The 14,870-nt window shown below is 49.9% G+C and overlaps 1 pseudogene; it reads right to left on the bottom strand.

Annotated features, from left to right (window-relative positions):
• Window positions 1-315: 315 nt before the first annotated feature.
• The window catches only part of LOC141154480 (uncharacterized), a 31,527-nt pseudogene continuing 16,972 nt past the window's right edge, over window positions 316-14,870 (bottom strand).

Below are 14,870 nucleotides of genomic sequence, written 5' to 3' on the forward strand. Positions count from 1 at the left end.
GTTAAACTATTACCCGAAATCAAAACTATAATACAATCCACACTAAACACTGCCCTGCTGGATCTACAAGCCAGACAGGATGAACAGGCCGAACAGCTTACTGAATTAGAATCACGAATATCGAACATTGAGGATGATTCAAAAGAGGACCATACCAAAATATCTGCTATTGTCCATGAAAACATAATTTTGTGAGACCGTATAGATGACCTAGAAAATCACTCCCGTAGAAGCAATCTACGTTTGGTGGGACTACCAGAGTCGTATCTTCAAAACACCTTGAAACCACTATGTGAAAATGAAGTTCCAAGAGCCCTAAAACTACCCGAAGGTAAAAAGATGGAAAAGGTTCACAGAATTGGCCCTCCACCTGCTACCTCTGGGAACCCGAGTACAACCAGGCCAAGAAAGGTCATCATGAAATTTCTGGACTTCAATGGTAGAGCGGACATTATTCGAGCATACAAACAATTAAACCACCCGTTGATCATTCAAGGCCATAAAATCTTGCTTTTTGAAGACTACTCCATCAAAGTAACCAGGAAAAGGAAGTCCTTCAGCTCCATATGCACCAGACTTCACAAGAAAAAATTTGCTTTTGTAACATACCTGGCAGCGGGCTTACATAGTGCACTATCTCTCACTATGCAAGATCGCAAACTTGATTATCAGTCCAGTCTGCTAGCCTGGCTTCTTTCTGTTTGTCTCTGCTCTGACTGCTTAGGGCGGCGGCCCGGTTACTTCCTGCTTCTTGTAGCTGCTGTGGGCACACCCCTAATGTGTCCTCAGCCTATTGCTGTCAGTCACTGGATATTTAAACCAGCTTCATTTGGAAGCTGATGCCTGAGCAACTTTAACATTCAGTGTGCTTCTAGACCCTGAATGTGCCAGGTCCCGTTCTGTTTTTCCCTGCTTGTCTGCCTTCCTGGAGGCTGTATTTCCAGGCCTGTCTGAACACGCTCCTAGCCTGTTCATTGCTGCCTCTGGGGGCCGTATACCCAGGCTCGTTCCTGTATTTCGCTGCAGTAACAGTTCCTGTCTGAACTGTCTCCTAACCTGTTACTTGTTTTGTCTCTATGTCCGTTTCCTCCTTTTTGCTGCAGTGTCTGAACCAGCACTTGGCTTTACCTAGGCTCGTTCCTGTATTTTGTTGCAGTACAGTTCTTGTCTGAACTGTCTCCTGGCCTCTTACCTGTTTGGTCTCTGTGTCCATTTCCTCTCTTTTTCTGCAGAGTCTGAACCTGCACCTAACTCCTACTCATTGTCGCTGTACTTCTGTTTGTGAGTTTGGAGTCCACTCGCTACTTCTTTGCAAGTACCTTGTGTGTTTCTGGTTCTGATTTTCCCTTCCAGTCTGTTCCGTGTGAACAGAGCCCTTTCCCCTCTGCTTTGTCTTTGCTCACTGCTTTGGCGGTTTATCTCTGCTCTACCTTACTTACCGCTCTTGCGGTTTCTGCCCGCTCTGCTCAGCCTTGTCCACCGCACTTGCGGTTTTGCTCTGCTCAGCCCTGTCCACCGCACTTGCGGTTTCGCTCTGCTCAGCCCTGTCCACCGCACTTGCGGTTTCGCTCTACTCAGCCCTGTCCACCGCACTTGCGGTTTCGCTCTGCTCAGCCCTGTCCACCGCACTTGCGGTTTCGCTCTGCTCAGCCCTGTCCACCGCACTTGCGGTTTCGTTTTGCTCAGTCCTGTCCACCGCACCTGCGGTTTCGCTTTACTCAGCTTGATTACCGCATCTGCGGCACTGAACCCGTCTCCTAGTCTGTACTGGACCCTACCCAGCCTGTGCTCTAACCTGCCAGTTCCTGTATTCCCCGGTGTGGGTCAACAGCCGTGTCCGGGGTCTGACCTGTAGTCGCACCTGGTCCCTCTGCTCGGTTCCTCCCGGGTGCACAGGCGTCGTATGCCGTCGTGCGACCTTGGTCGGATCGGGTAAATACTTAGTTACGCCCCTCCAGGCACTCTCCGGTTCATGGTCCAGTGGGATCACTAGACACGCACACGCCAGTCAGTCCGGGCGTGTGCGTAACAGTTTGCTCAGGCCATGGTTCCCGTTGAGCCCCACGGCCCTTCGCTCTCAGAGACATTTTGAATCCGTGTCCAGCGAATATGTGCATTAAAAAATAAATAAATAAAAAAATTTTTTTTTTTCTCTAGCTATGGCCCAGGCGAATTACGCACCAGTCCAAATGGAAATATCGGCACTCTATCCTGCGGATCCGCCACGGTACTATGGGGATCCAAAACAAAGCCGTGCGTTTGTGGAGCAATGCATGCTACATTTCAAGTTCTACCCTCTTTATTTTCCTACCGATTGGTCTAAAGTGGCATTTATGTTATCCTACCTAGCGGCTGATGCCTTGAAATGGGTCACCCCTCTATGGGAAGCAGGGGATCCTATCGTCCTTGACCTGCAGGCCTGCATGGTGGCCTTTCTAATGGTCTTCGACGACCCTAATCCTGGGGACTCTGCTGAAGCTGCCTTTCCCAGTGTCCCGGAGCAGCCCCGATGGGTAATGTGTGTGGGTAGCTCACCAGTTCTCCAGCCCGAAGAGACTGTTGCCCACCCAGAATCCACACAGGATGACTACTGTCAGGAACGGCACCGGCAGGATCACACAGTATCCCACCGCTGCCACCAATTTGTCAGGAAAACTTGCCGGCCGGTGAGTGCAGCTCTCTGGCGCCCCCTTGCCTCTCAGGTCAGTCAAGGTACTGCACCTAGAGTAAGTAGTGCCAGGAAGCTGCTACCAGCGGGGGAAAACACGGTGGTGTGTTGTCCCTTACACGTCACCAATCCGTGACGCCACAATACAGGCACAACTCTCTGGCGCCCCCTCGCCTCTCAGGTCAGTCAAAGTACTGTACCTAGAGCGAGTGGTTGCCGGAGAGGCCGTCCTGTAGCCCACTGGGTATTTGAGGCCCTCTGCAGTGAGGGCAGTATATATATATTTCCCTGGCTGTGCCAGTAATATATATCCACACCTCCGACCGTCACTGCCAGCCTTCCTCAAATCCCCCAGATGGTATGCTGCCACCAGTTCTGGCTTGATACAGCCTGGTATTAATGGACTTGTATCGGGTCAGGAACCAACCCGGTAGCGTTTATGGCTTCGGGGAGGAGAACGATTACAGAACAAAAGAAACAGAACTATTAAATTTTATATTTAATCCAAAAGGGAGGCAGTGTTTAGAAAAATATATACATAAGGATGTTACAAAGGGGGCATTAAAATACATAAACAGTTACATAAAATAAACAGGGTAAAGAGTGAAAATTACTTACACTACACGATCACGGAGACGATTCAATATAGTGGGAGGGGTGGTTCTCCAGATTGCTGTTATTGAACAGGACCCTTTGCGTATAATTCGTATTCCCCCCAGCAATGAGTGCCCCTGTCTTCTCCATAGACTCTTTTATGCCTAAGGGAGATCTGGCCACACGCCCCTTGTGGTGACATCATGTGGGCCGGTCTCCAGCCTGTACATATTTATTATAAAATGCTAGCTTCTGCGATAACTCATCGTTCGTTGATCGCAGAAGCTCGCAAACTACGCCATATTTTCCCTTACGATTTTATCTTACTTTTGATATCACGCATCCCACAGCTGCAGTCTACTATTCGGGTGTTTTTGCGCTGCAGCTCCCTGACTGTGGTTACAGCCGTGGAAAAATACCTGCATGTTCTGGGGCTGATTTGGTCACTACCCATTTGGGTCTCGTTATTGTCAGACCTATGGAACTCATATTATTTCATAACTAATATCGGAGTCAGTGAGTCTGCAAATTCCCCTTTGAAGCTCGGGGAAGACCCTTCACAGTTACACACAAATTAGGGAAGCCTGCATTTTAAGTACCTCCTGCGTCTTTCAGGGACAAGAGGCCGGCTTCCTAACGAAGTTTTCACACTTCTTCCCTGGCCGTGTGTGAATAACTATTTATCAGTCGTGCGTTAATTGGGGCTTTTGTGCTGAGCAGAAAGGGAATAAGGGAGGGGGGTGAACATGTGTGTCATGCAGATGGAAGGACATTTTCCTGATATTAATATTTTATAATATTCCTGACATCTCCCCCTCTTTGAGGTGGCATAATGGGTGATTTACAGATCGTCCCTTGAGCCCACCTCCTGGCCCACCCTTCCTGCTGATCCGACAAGCCGCAGATCCACTTGCCCACCAACCTGAGGGTCCAGCTTTCCGATCACCCTGACCGGTTTGGGATACATTTTCTCCACACCTCTGACAGGCTATGGGTACCTCCCTCCCATACTCCTGACAGACAGGGGAACACACTTTCCTGTAACCTCGCCTGGTTATGTGGCCTATCTTTTTACCTGTCATCATCTTTACCTTGAGAGCTGTGCTCTCTAGGGGGGAGCTATGACCGGCCATGTCACAGTCCGTCGTGACACTGGTCGTCGGCACGGGACCACTTTCCCTATGATCCCCGTGTTTCTCCCCATCCTTCCACATCACCTCTGGAGCCGTGCTAGTCGTGGGGCAGCTACAACTGACCATGTCACCATCTGGTGTGACACTGGTCACCGGCACGGGACGACCTGCTTCCTGGTGTCTGTGCCTGCTCCCCTTGCCCCTAGCACTTATACTGGCTCGCTTTATGGAATCCTCAGCAGCATCACCCCGCGGGGTGAGGTGGCTGAGTTCCCCTTTACCACAACACACACTTTTATTAGACATCACATTCACATTTTTGACAGTGGCATTACATGACATATCAGATCTGGGAGGGTTGTCAGGAATGTATCGGGCAACCAACCGTCCCAGATCAGTTCCCAATAACACATTAGTGGGGAGATTCTCCGACACCCCCACTTCCTTTAACCCCCTCCCCGCACCCCAGTCCAGGAAAACTCGGGCCATCGGTATGGGACGGCGAACACCTCCAAACCTGGTGACAGTCAGGGTCTTCCCAGGAATGAGTTCCTCTGGTAACACAAACTCAGGGCGGATAAGGGTACGTTCTGCGCCAGTGTCCTTAAGGTCGACAGTAACTGTGTTTCCCACGGTAACGGGTTGTAAGCTCTCCCGGGCCCGGCCAACCGCCCCACCCACAAAAAGAATGGCTGCAGTAGGCCCTGGGGCCTCAGGTGTGGGGTTCATCTTCTGCCTCTCCGGGCAGACAAGGCTGATGTGACCCATTTGGTCACAAGTATAGCACTTACGGGAGTTAAATGCAGTCCAGGCGCTGGAAGATGGGGCAGGTCCTGCTGAGGGCCGGCTGGCTGGAACACTGGGGGTGGTCGTCGGCTTACCCCCTTTCCAGCTGGCGGCGGCTGACTTCCGCACCTCTGGTGTGCGGTTGGCCTCATATGTATCCGCAATCTGGGCTGCTTTGGCGGCTTCCTTCGGCTCCCGGTCAAGTACAAATTGTCTCACTTCCACTGGGCAAAGATGAAAAAACTGGTCCTTCACCATCAGATCCTTCAGGTCCTCGAAGGTGGTGACTGACAGTCCTTGGATCCACTGCTCAAAGTTGGTTCTGAGCCCGTCTACCACATCGCTGTAGGTGTCATGTGGTCCACGTTGGAGGGATCTGAACTTTTTCCGGTAAACCTCCGGAGTCAGCTGGTACTTTTTTATCAGGGCCTGCTTGACGGCCTCATAGTCTCCATCTTGTTCTCAAGGGAGGGAACCAAACACCTCCAAGGCTTTTCCTCGGAGCCCTGGAGTTAAATATCTTGCCCACTGGTCGGTGGGCAGCTGATACTGCCTGCAGGCCTTTTCAAAGCCTCGCAGAAATGTGTCCAAGTCTCCATCCTTTTCCATCACAGGGAAGTGCTCAGGACGGGGTTTAAAGCAGCTGGCACCGTTGGACTCACGAGATTGCGTAGAGGGCGAATCCTTCTGAATCCGGGCTAGCTCCAGCTGGTGTTGTCGGTCAGCTTGTTGCTCAGCAGCCTCTCGGTCAGCTTGGGCTTGTCGCTCAGCAGCCTCTCGGTCAGCTTGGGCTTGTCGCTCAGCAGCCTCTCGGTCGGCTTGGGCCTGTTGCTCTGCTCGCTCCTGGAATCTCAGGATCAGCTGCAGTCATCCATCATGATCGTCTGCGGTGAGCTGCTCCAAGGCCATCTGCAGGTGAGGGTCCACACTACCCTGGTTGCGGGTATGGCTGGCAATCACAGGTGGGACCCCTGCAGCAGCGCAATCCGGGCCTTGGTTGGCCACCCCATCATCAGGGCTCTGCCGTCGGACGGGCTCTGCATCACCTTGCAATAGTTCAGCAATCATTTGGGCCTTGTTTTTGCCCGTGGGGTCAATCTGTCTCAGCTCACAGAGGGCGATGAGAGTGGGCTTCGTCTGCTGGTTATACCAGTTCTCTCCACGTGTAGATATTACTGCCAAATAAACGATAGGACAGAAAAACAAGAGAAGGGAGGGGAAGCAACTGCTACACGTATAGTAATGTCCCAGATAAAAAAATACTAAAACACTGAGTCTGATTTCTTAAAACTCTGCACAGAATTCTCGCAAGAACTGTGCAAGTTTTCAGTGACAGGAATGATTGCTCAATCCAGCCCCTGATGTTCTCTAATATCCCACCGCTTGCCACCAATTTTTCAGGAACGGCACCGGCAGGATCACACAGTATCCCACCGCTGCCACCAATTTGTCAGGAAAACTTGCCGGCCGGTTAGTGCAGCTCTCTGGCGCCCCCTTGCCTCTCAGGTCAGTCAAGGTACTGCACTTAGAGTAAGTAGTGCCAGGAAGCTGCTACCAGCGGGGGAAAACACGGTGGTGTGTTGTCCCTTACACGTCACCAATCCGTGACGCCACAATACAGGCACAACGCTCTGACGCCCCCTCGCCTCTCAGGTCAGTCAAGGTACTGCACCTAGAGCGAGTGGTTGCCGGAGAGGCCGTCCTGTAGCCCACTGGGTATTTGAGGCCCTCTGCAGTGAGGGCAGTATATATATATTTCCCTGGCTGTGCCAGTAATATATATCCACACCTCCGACCATCACTGCCAGCCTTCCCCAAATCCCCCAGATGGTATGCTGCCACCAGTTCTGGTTTGATACAGCCCGGTATTAATGGACTTGTATCGGGTCAGGAACCAACCCGGTAGCGTTTATGGCTTCGGGGAGGAGAACGATTACAGAACAAAAGAAACAGAACTATTAAATTTTATATTTAATCCAAAAGGGAGGCAGTGTTTAGGAAAAATATATACATAAGGATGTTACAAAGGGGGCATTAAAATACATAAACAGTTACATAAAATAAACAGGGTAAAGAGTGAAAATTACTTACACTACACGATCGCGGAGATGATTCAATATAGTGGGAGGGGGGGTTCTCCAGATTGCTGTTATTGAACAGGACCCTTTGCGTATAATTCGTATTCCCCCCAGCAATGAGTGCCCCTGTCTTCTCCATAGACTCTTTTATGCCTAAGGGAGATCTGGCCACACGCCCCTTGTGGTGACATCATGTGGGCCGGTCTCCAGCCTGTACATTTTTATTAGAAAATGCCAGCTTCTGCGATAACTCATCGTTCGTTGATCGCAGAAGCTCGCAAACTACGCCATATTTTCCCTCACGATTTTATCTTTCTTTTGATATCACGCATCCCACAGCTGCAGTCTACTATTCGGGTGTTTTTGCGCTGCAGCTCCCTGATTGTGGTTACAGCCGTCGAAAAATACCTGCATGTTCTGGGGCTGATTTGGTCACTACCCATTTGGGTCTCGTTATTGTCGGACCTATGGAACTCATATTATTTCATAACTAATATCAGAGTCAGTGAGTCTGCAAATTCCCCTTTGAAGCTCGGGGAAGAACCTTCACAGTTACACACAAATTAGGGAAGCCTGCATTTTAAGTACCTCCTACGTCTTTCAGAGACAAGAGGCCGGCTTCCTAACGAAGTTTTCACACTTCTTCCCTGGCCGTGTGTGAATAACTATTTATCAGTCGAGCGTTAATTGGGGCTTTTGTGCTGAGCAGAAAGGGAATAAGGGAGGGGGGTGAACATGTGTGTCACGCAGATGGAAGGACATTTTCCTGATATTAATGTTTTATAATACTCCTGACAACTACGCTCCGCAGAATACTTCTCTTCCCAACCTCAAGAGGCAGTCCTGACATGCAAGGCGTAGAGACAAACCATCACGCCATGTTCTGTCCTCCAAAATACCTCTTGTTTAGTGTTGAGCCACCCCCGTAGTGTTCGAGTTCGGTTCGGTTCGTCGAACACCCGTGTGTTCGCCGAACTGTTCGTCGAACTGTTCATCGAACACCTTCGAACACCGTTAAAACCAATGGCAGGCAAGCAAAAACACATAGAAACACAGAGAAAACACCTTCAAAGGTGTCCTAAAGCTGACAAACTGCTCAGAAGACACAACTAACACATGGAAAAGTGACAAGTACATATAGTCATGCGAAAAGAAAAGAGGTGGAGGAGTAAAAGGAGGGGGAGACACAGATATAGGCATGTCATGCCCTTCTAAAATCCAAAAAGTGAGAAGCCGACACGTTCAGTCCGCTCCTGCCCGTGCCACCTCCGTGTCGCCGGGTTTGTGCCAGAGCCGCGGTGAACCCTGACGGCCTGCCCCCCTCTCCCAATACTGGTGCCTGTCCGCTGGTGGGTCGATCGAGCCCCCCTGTGGTGGAGGCAGCTCTAAGCTTTTTAATTTAAATTGTCTCTCTAATTTGAATGAATACACTTTAAATCCATTTACAAGGATCTATTGGAGGGCAAGTCTCATGCCAGCAGCCGCGTAATTCCAGCTCCAGTAGCGTCCACTAAAGCTGCTGCAGTTAAAAAGCTTTTATAAGGATCGAGCTCGGCTGTCCACCGCAAGGCATCCTACTGCCAGTCCCAGCCCCTATGCCTTGGGGTGCCTCCTGATGCTCTTCACTGAGTATCCCGTGGTCCCGAAGCATTTCCTTTGAAAAAATTAAGTGTCCAAACTACAGGTGGTGTAGCTTGCTTAACAGCCGGGATAATCCGCTGACTAGCAGACACTGCTACTAGGCACAAAGTATTTCCTGGGCTAGATGCAGTTAAAAATTTGTAATTAGATACTCTCGTTGGATGCTGAGAAAGCATTCCATAGAGTCTCCTGGCACGCCATATATGATTCTCTTAAAAAGCTTGGGGTAGGGGTCTAGGGGACCCTTTTATAGCCAAAATCACGGCCCTGTATCACAATACGTCACCTAGGCTGAAGATAAATGGAACTGTAGCACCCTGAGGGCTCGGTTGCTACAGAGGTATTGCACCTCACCCAGAGGTGTGATATCTCACTCTCAGGTAAGGATGGAGTGTGGATCAGGACCCGACACCTGCATGCATGACACCACATTGCCGTGGGGCAGGGCGACCAATATGGCTCTGAGATGGGCACGACAGTCCCTGTCCCTGGCTGGAGTGGGGGGAGGGAACACTGAGGAAGGGGAACCCTGTAGTACAGGAGCAGGGAGGAAGCAGTTCCTGGGTGCATTGAGAAGGGAGTATAAAAGGTGGGCGCCATCTTAGTTCAGTGCAGAGAAGTCTGAGCAGAAGTGGCAGGGAGCAGGGTCTCTGCATGAGCTCTGCTCCGGAGGCGGGCCTAGTAACAGAGGCCCAGGCCTGGAAGAGGGAGAAGGAAGGAAGAGGAGCGGAGAAGGCTCCAGGAACGAGGAACGAAGGGATCCCAGGGGTGCGGACGGGCGAGTCGCCACCGCACGCCCGAATCCACCTGCATGGAGGGGTCAGGCCAAAGGGGGAGACCGGTCCCCGAAACTAGTGGAGGCAGGAAACGACCCTCAGCTAGAAAACGGAGGCTGTGACATTTTATGTGGCGCAGCCCCTCGCTACACCCGCTAGGAGGGCAGCACATAGGGTCAGGGAAACTGGCGCCAAGTTTACCAAGAGGAGGCCCGAGGCAGCCGGACAGAAGGGTTGGTAAGAAAGGCCAGACAAAGGACACACAAAGGGGGTCCTGTGAAGCGCTCCAAAGTTATCTGGGAGTTGTCTGAGCCCCTCACCTAGTGAGCCGTTACCTGCAGACGTGGTCTGGATAATAAGAACTGTGAGTAAAGGCCCTGGACTGCATCACTGACTCCGTGTCGTTACTGCTGCTGCCCTGCACCATCACCCCCATCCTCCGCATACACTGCCCTGAGGCTATACTCCTCCCGTGGGGAGTTATGCTACGCTCTGCTGCACCCACAACACCAGCCTCAGTGGTCTGCCCTGCAGCGGCGGTTCACTCTGACCGCAATCCACGGGTGGCGTAGTCGGACATTTAAACATCAAAACCACATAAATAGTTCCGCCACTGGTTTGACCACCCTGAGCCACGGAACCGGGTCGCCGCCACGAAGACTACAACCACCAGCATCCACCAAAAAGGGTCCGGCTCTGGGTGTCCCAAGGCCCAGGGGGTGCATCAGAACATTTTCATCACCTTTCACAATCACCAATGGGACAAGGCAGGGATGTCCTCTGTCCCCTCTCTTATACATCCTAGTGACGGAGCACCTGCTCTCATCAATTCGCCATAACCCCAATATTAGGTGGATTGAGGTGGGAGGCACCGAGTACAAGTGCTCTCTATTTGCTGATGATGTCCTAGTATATATCACTCAATCACATATATCCATCCATGCTGTTATGGCTGAAATAGATCACTTTGTTACATGGTCAAATTTTAAAATCAATGCAGCGAAGTCTGAGGCCCTCGATGTCTCCCTCCCTAAATCCATATAGGATTCCATCCAGTCCAACTTTCCCTTTGCCTGGCCCTCACAGGGTATCAAATACTTAGGAATTCCTATTCATAGAGCCCTCTCCCATCTATGTTATCTTAATTTTGGGCCCTTTATTGAACAACTCCATACAGACCACGGTTGGCAAGTTAGAACTGTAAGATTCACTACGTGAACCACTGGTGTTTTGTGGAAAAGCACATGTACACTGTGTTCCAAATTATTATGCAAAAAGTGTTTAGGAGTGATAAGGGAAGAATTTGTTTGTTTGTCAGTTAAACTCATTGATGGTGATGTGTGTCAGGGCTCTTTATATCACTGTAAGCAATTGCAGACACCTGTGCTAATTAGTTTGGCAGGTGTGTCCAATGAAAGGCAAGACTACTTAAGAAGGCTGTCTCACATTATTAAGCAGCCTACATTTTCTGCCAAAATGGGAAAGAAAAAGGATGTGTCGGCTGCTGAGAAGCAACAAATTGTGGAGTGTTTAGGTCAAGGCATGACTACAATCAACATTGTGCGATGATCAGGATGAAGTGTCTTGGCAATCAAGAAGTATGTAGCTGATTCACAGTACACACGTGTGCGTGCTGATAAGGGCAAATTGAGGACTCTTTCCTACAGGCAATTACGTCAGGTTAAAAGAGCAGCGGCAAAAAAGCCTTGTCATAGCAGCAGACAAGTTTTTGAAGCTGCTGGTGCCTCCAACGTCCCCCGAACAACAAGATGCAGGGTCCTTCAGAGGTTTGCAGCTGTGCATACGCCATCCTGTCGACCTCCTCTATCCACTTCACACAAGCAGAAACGGCTCCAGTGGGCCAAACATTACATGAAGACTGATTTCAAAACTGTTTTGTTCACGGATGAGTGCCGTGCAGCGCTCGATGGTCCAGATGGATGGAGTGGAGGATGGCTGGTTGATGGACACCCCACGCAAACACGGCTACAGCGCCAACAAGGAGGAGGTGGAGTAATGTTTTGGGCTGGAATCATGGGGAGAGAGATTGTCGGCCCCTTTAGGATCCCTGAAGGCGCTAAAGATGAACTCCATAATGTATGTGGATTTTCTCAAACAGCACTTCCTGCCATGGTTCAAGAAGAAGAACCGTGTATTTCACAGCAAGATCATTTTTCTGCATGATAATGCACCATCTCATGCTGCACATAAAACATCTGCATCTCTGGCTGATATGGGCATAAAAGGGGACAAACTTATGGTGTGACCCCCATGCTCCCCTGACCTCTACCCCATTCAGAACCTTTGGAGCATCATTAAAAGGAGTGTCTATGATGGCGGGAGGCAGTTCACATCTAAGCAACAGCTCTGGGAGGGTATTCTGTCCTCATGCAAAACAATTGAAGCAGAAACCATCCAAAACCTGACAAATTCAATGGACGAGAGAGTTCAGAAGCTCCTTTCGAACAAGGGGTCCTATGTGAAAATGTAACATCACCTAGAATAAAGTTTTGAGTTGAAAACTGTTTGATTTCAGTTTCTAATAACCTGCTAATGCTTATAATTTCAAAAATGACCATTTTTTTGGTCTTTATTAAAATGAAAAGGTTGATCGAAAAGTTTGGGGGATCTAAGAGTGTGGCAACCCAGTAGTCATGATTACTTCGAATTCTGACAATATGAGGGTCATGTTGCAGGTAGTGCAGCAAGAAGGCACTTATGTGTCTTGCGCATCTCGGAGCCCCAAAATTATTTTCCGGGCTAGATGCAGCTAAAAATTATTATTAATTTTAAATCTGGTTCAGCTTAGTATAGATGGCCTAATAGGATCAGTGCTGCACACTGCTACAAAGCCCAAATTATTTTCCAGTCAAGATACAGATAAACATGATTAGTAATTTTAAATCTGGTGGAGCTTATTATAGATGGCCTAATAGAATCAGTGCTGCACACTGCTACAAAGCCCAAATTATTTTCCAGCCAAGATACAGATAAACATGATTAGAAATTTGAAAGCTTAAAACGGTTGGTAGGGTGATTTTAACCAATCATCAAGCTTTTACTCTCCCCAGGATGACACAGGGGTAGAAAAGTCATTTCGGATCCATGATTTGTTCATCTTTATGAACGTGAGTCTGTCTACATTATCAGTGGAGAGCCGCGTGCGCTTATCTGTCAGCACACCACCAGCAGCTCTGAACACACGTTCAGACAGAACGCTGGCTGCGGGGCATGACAAGATCTCCAAGGCGTAAGTGGCTAGCTCCGGCCATTTATCCAGATTGAAAGCCCAAAAAGAGCAAGGGTCCAGTGACACAGTCATGGCTTCAATGTTTACTTGGAGATACTCCTGTACCATCGTCTCTAGGCGTTGACTATGTGTCAGACTTCTTGTCTCCTGTGGCCTTGCAAAGGATGGGCTAAGAAAGTGGTGAAATGATTCCGCAAAATTGATGTTACCAGCAGATACTGTGGTTCTGTTACGGTTTGAGTGCTGAACACTTGACGGTCCCATGGTTGGCAAGTTGGAACTGTGAGATTCACTACGTGCACCACTGGTGTTTTGTGGAAAAGCACATGTAAGATTCTGCAACAGTCTCTGCTGATACTCCTGCATGCGTGCATCCCTTTCTATGGCAGGAATAATTTCTGCAAATTTACTTTTGTACCGGGGATCTAACAGTGTGGCAACCCAGTAGTCAGGATTAATTCTAATTCTCACAATTCGAGGGTCATGTTGCAGGTAGTGCAGCAAGAAGGCACTCATGTGTGTTGCGCATCCAGGAGCACCAAGTCCCTGTTGTGTTGGTGGCGAGGTAACAATCATGCTTCCTTCCTCTGTCCTCTCCCCCCAACCTCGCACAACAGAAATGTGATCAAGGTCTCCCTCATCTGATGAGTCTTCCATCAGTTCGTCCTCCACTTCTTCCTGGGCTCCTGCACCTTCCTCACTAGTTTGGCTGCTACCATGCGCCCTGGTAAAACCATCTCCCCCACCCTCACATGCCTGCCGCCTTGGTGCTGCCGACCGTCTGGACCTTGCAGATGTTAGCCCTTCCGCATACAACTCCTCCTCCTCTACTTCCTCCACCTCCTCTTGTGCCACCACCTGACTCCGAATTCTGTTTAACATGTGCTCCAGCATGTAAATCACCGGAATAGTCATGCTGATAATGGCATCGTCAGCACTAAACATCTTCGTCGCCATTTCAAAACTGTGCAGAAGGGTGCATAGGTCCCTGATCTGAGACCACTCCTCCAGCGTGATTTGCCCCACCTCTGGATCTCGTTGGCCCAGGCTATACGTCAGAACGTATTGCACCAGGGCTTGTCGGTGCTGCCACAGTCGCTGCAACATGTGCAGAGTTGAATTCCACCGGGTAGGCACATCGCATTTTAGCCGGTGAAGTGGCAGGCCCAACGACTTCTGTAGAGATGTAAGTCACTGAGCTGCGGGATGCGAACGGCGGAAGTGAGCACACAGAAACCGTGCCCTCTGCAGAAGGCCATCTAGTCTGGGATAGTGGGCTAAAAATTGCTGGACAACCAGGTTCAACACGTGAGCCATACAAGGCACGTGTGTGACATTGCCCCGGTGAAGGGCCGCACCCAGGTTTGCAGCATTGTCGCACATGGCCTTCCCTGGTTTCAGGTCCAGTGGAGACAACCATTCTTGAAATTGGTTCTCCAGAGCTGACCACAACTCCTCAGCTGTGTGACTCACATTTCCCAGACATTTGAAAGTAAAAACCGCCTGATGACGTTGAGCCCTGCTGCAAGCATAGTAAGGAGGTGTACAGGATCCCTTCTGCGCAGTTAGAAAGCTTGTGGCATGACCAGACAGGCTTTGGGTGCAGGTGGAAGACCGAGAGGAGGTTGAGGAGGCAGAAGCAGTGGAGGAACTTTGACATAAAGAGGATTGACGCACAACTCGTGGGGACGGCAAGACTTGGACAGCAGCCCCTTGTCCTGCTGTCACCATAGTTACCCAGTGCCCAGTCAGCGACATGTAACGCCCCTGTCCATGCCTACTCGTCCAAGTGTCTGTGGTGAAATGCACCCTGTCACACACAGAGTTTCTCAAAGAAGCGGTGATGTTGTGTGCGACATGCTGGTGGAGCGCAGGCACACCTTTCTTTGAGAAGTAGTGCCGACTGGGCATCTGGTACTGGGGCACTGCGACGGACATAAGGTC

Source organism: Phyllobates terribilis, unplaced genomic scaffold (genome assembly GCF_046119375.1).
Source record: "Phyllobates terribilis strain yellow unplaced genomic scaffold, ASM4611937v1 Scaffold_1__5_contigs__length_1240528914, whole genome shotgun sequence".
Taxonomy (NCBI): Eukaryota; Metazoa; Chordata; class Amphibia; order Anura; family Dendrobatidae; genus Phyllobates; species Phyllobates terribilis.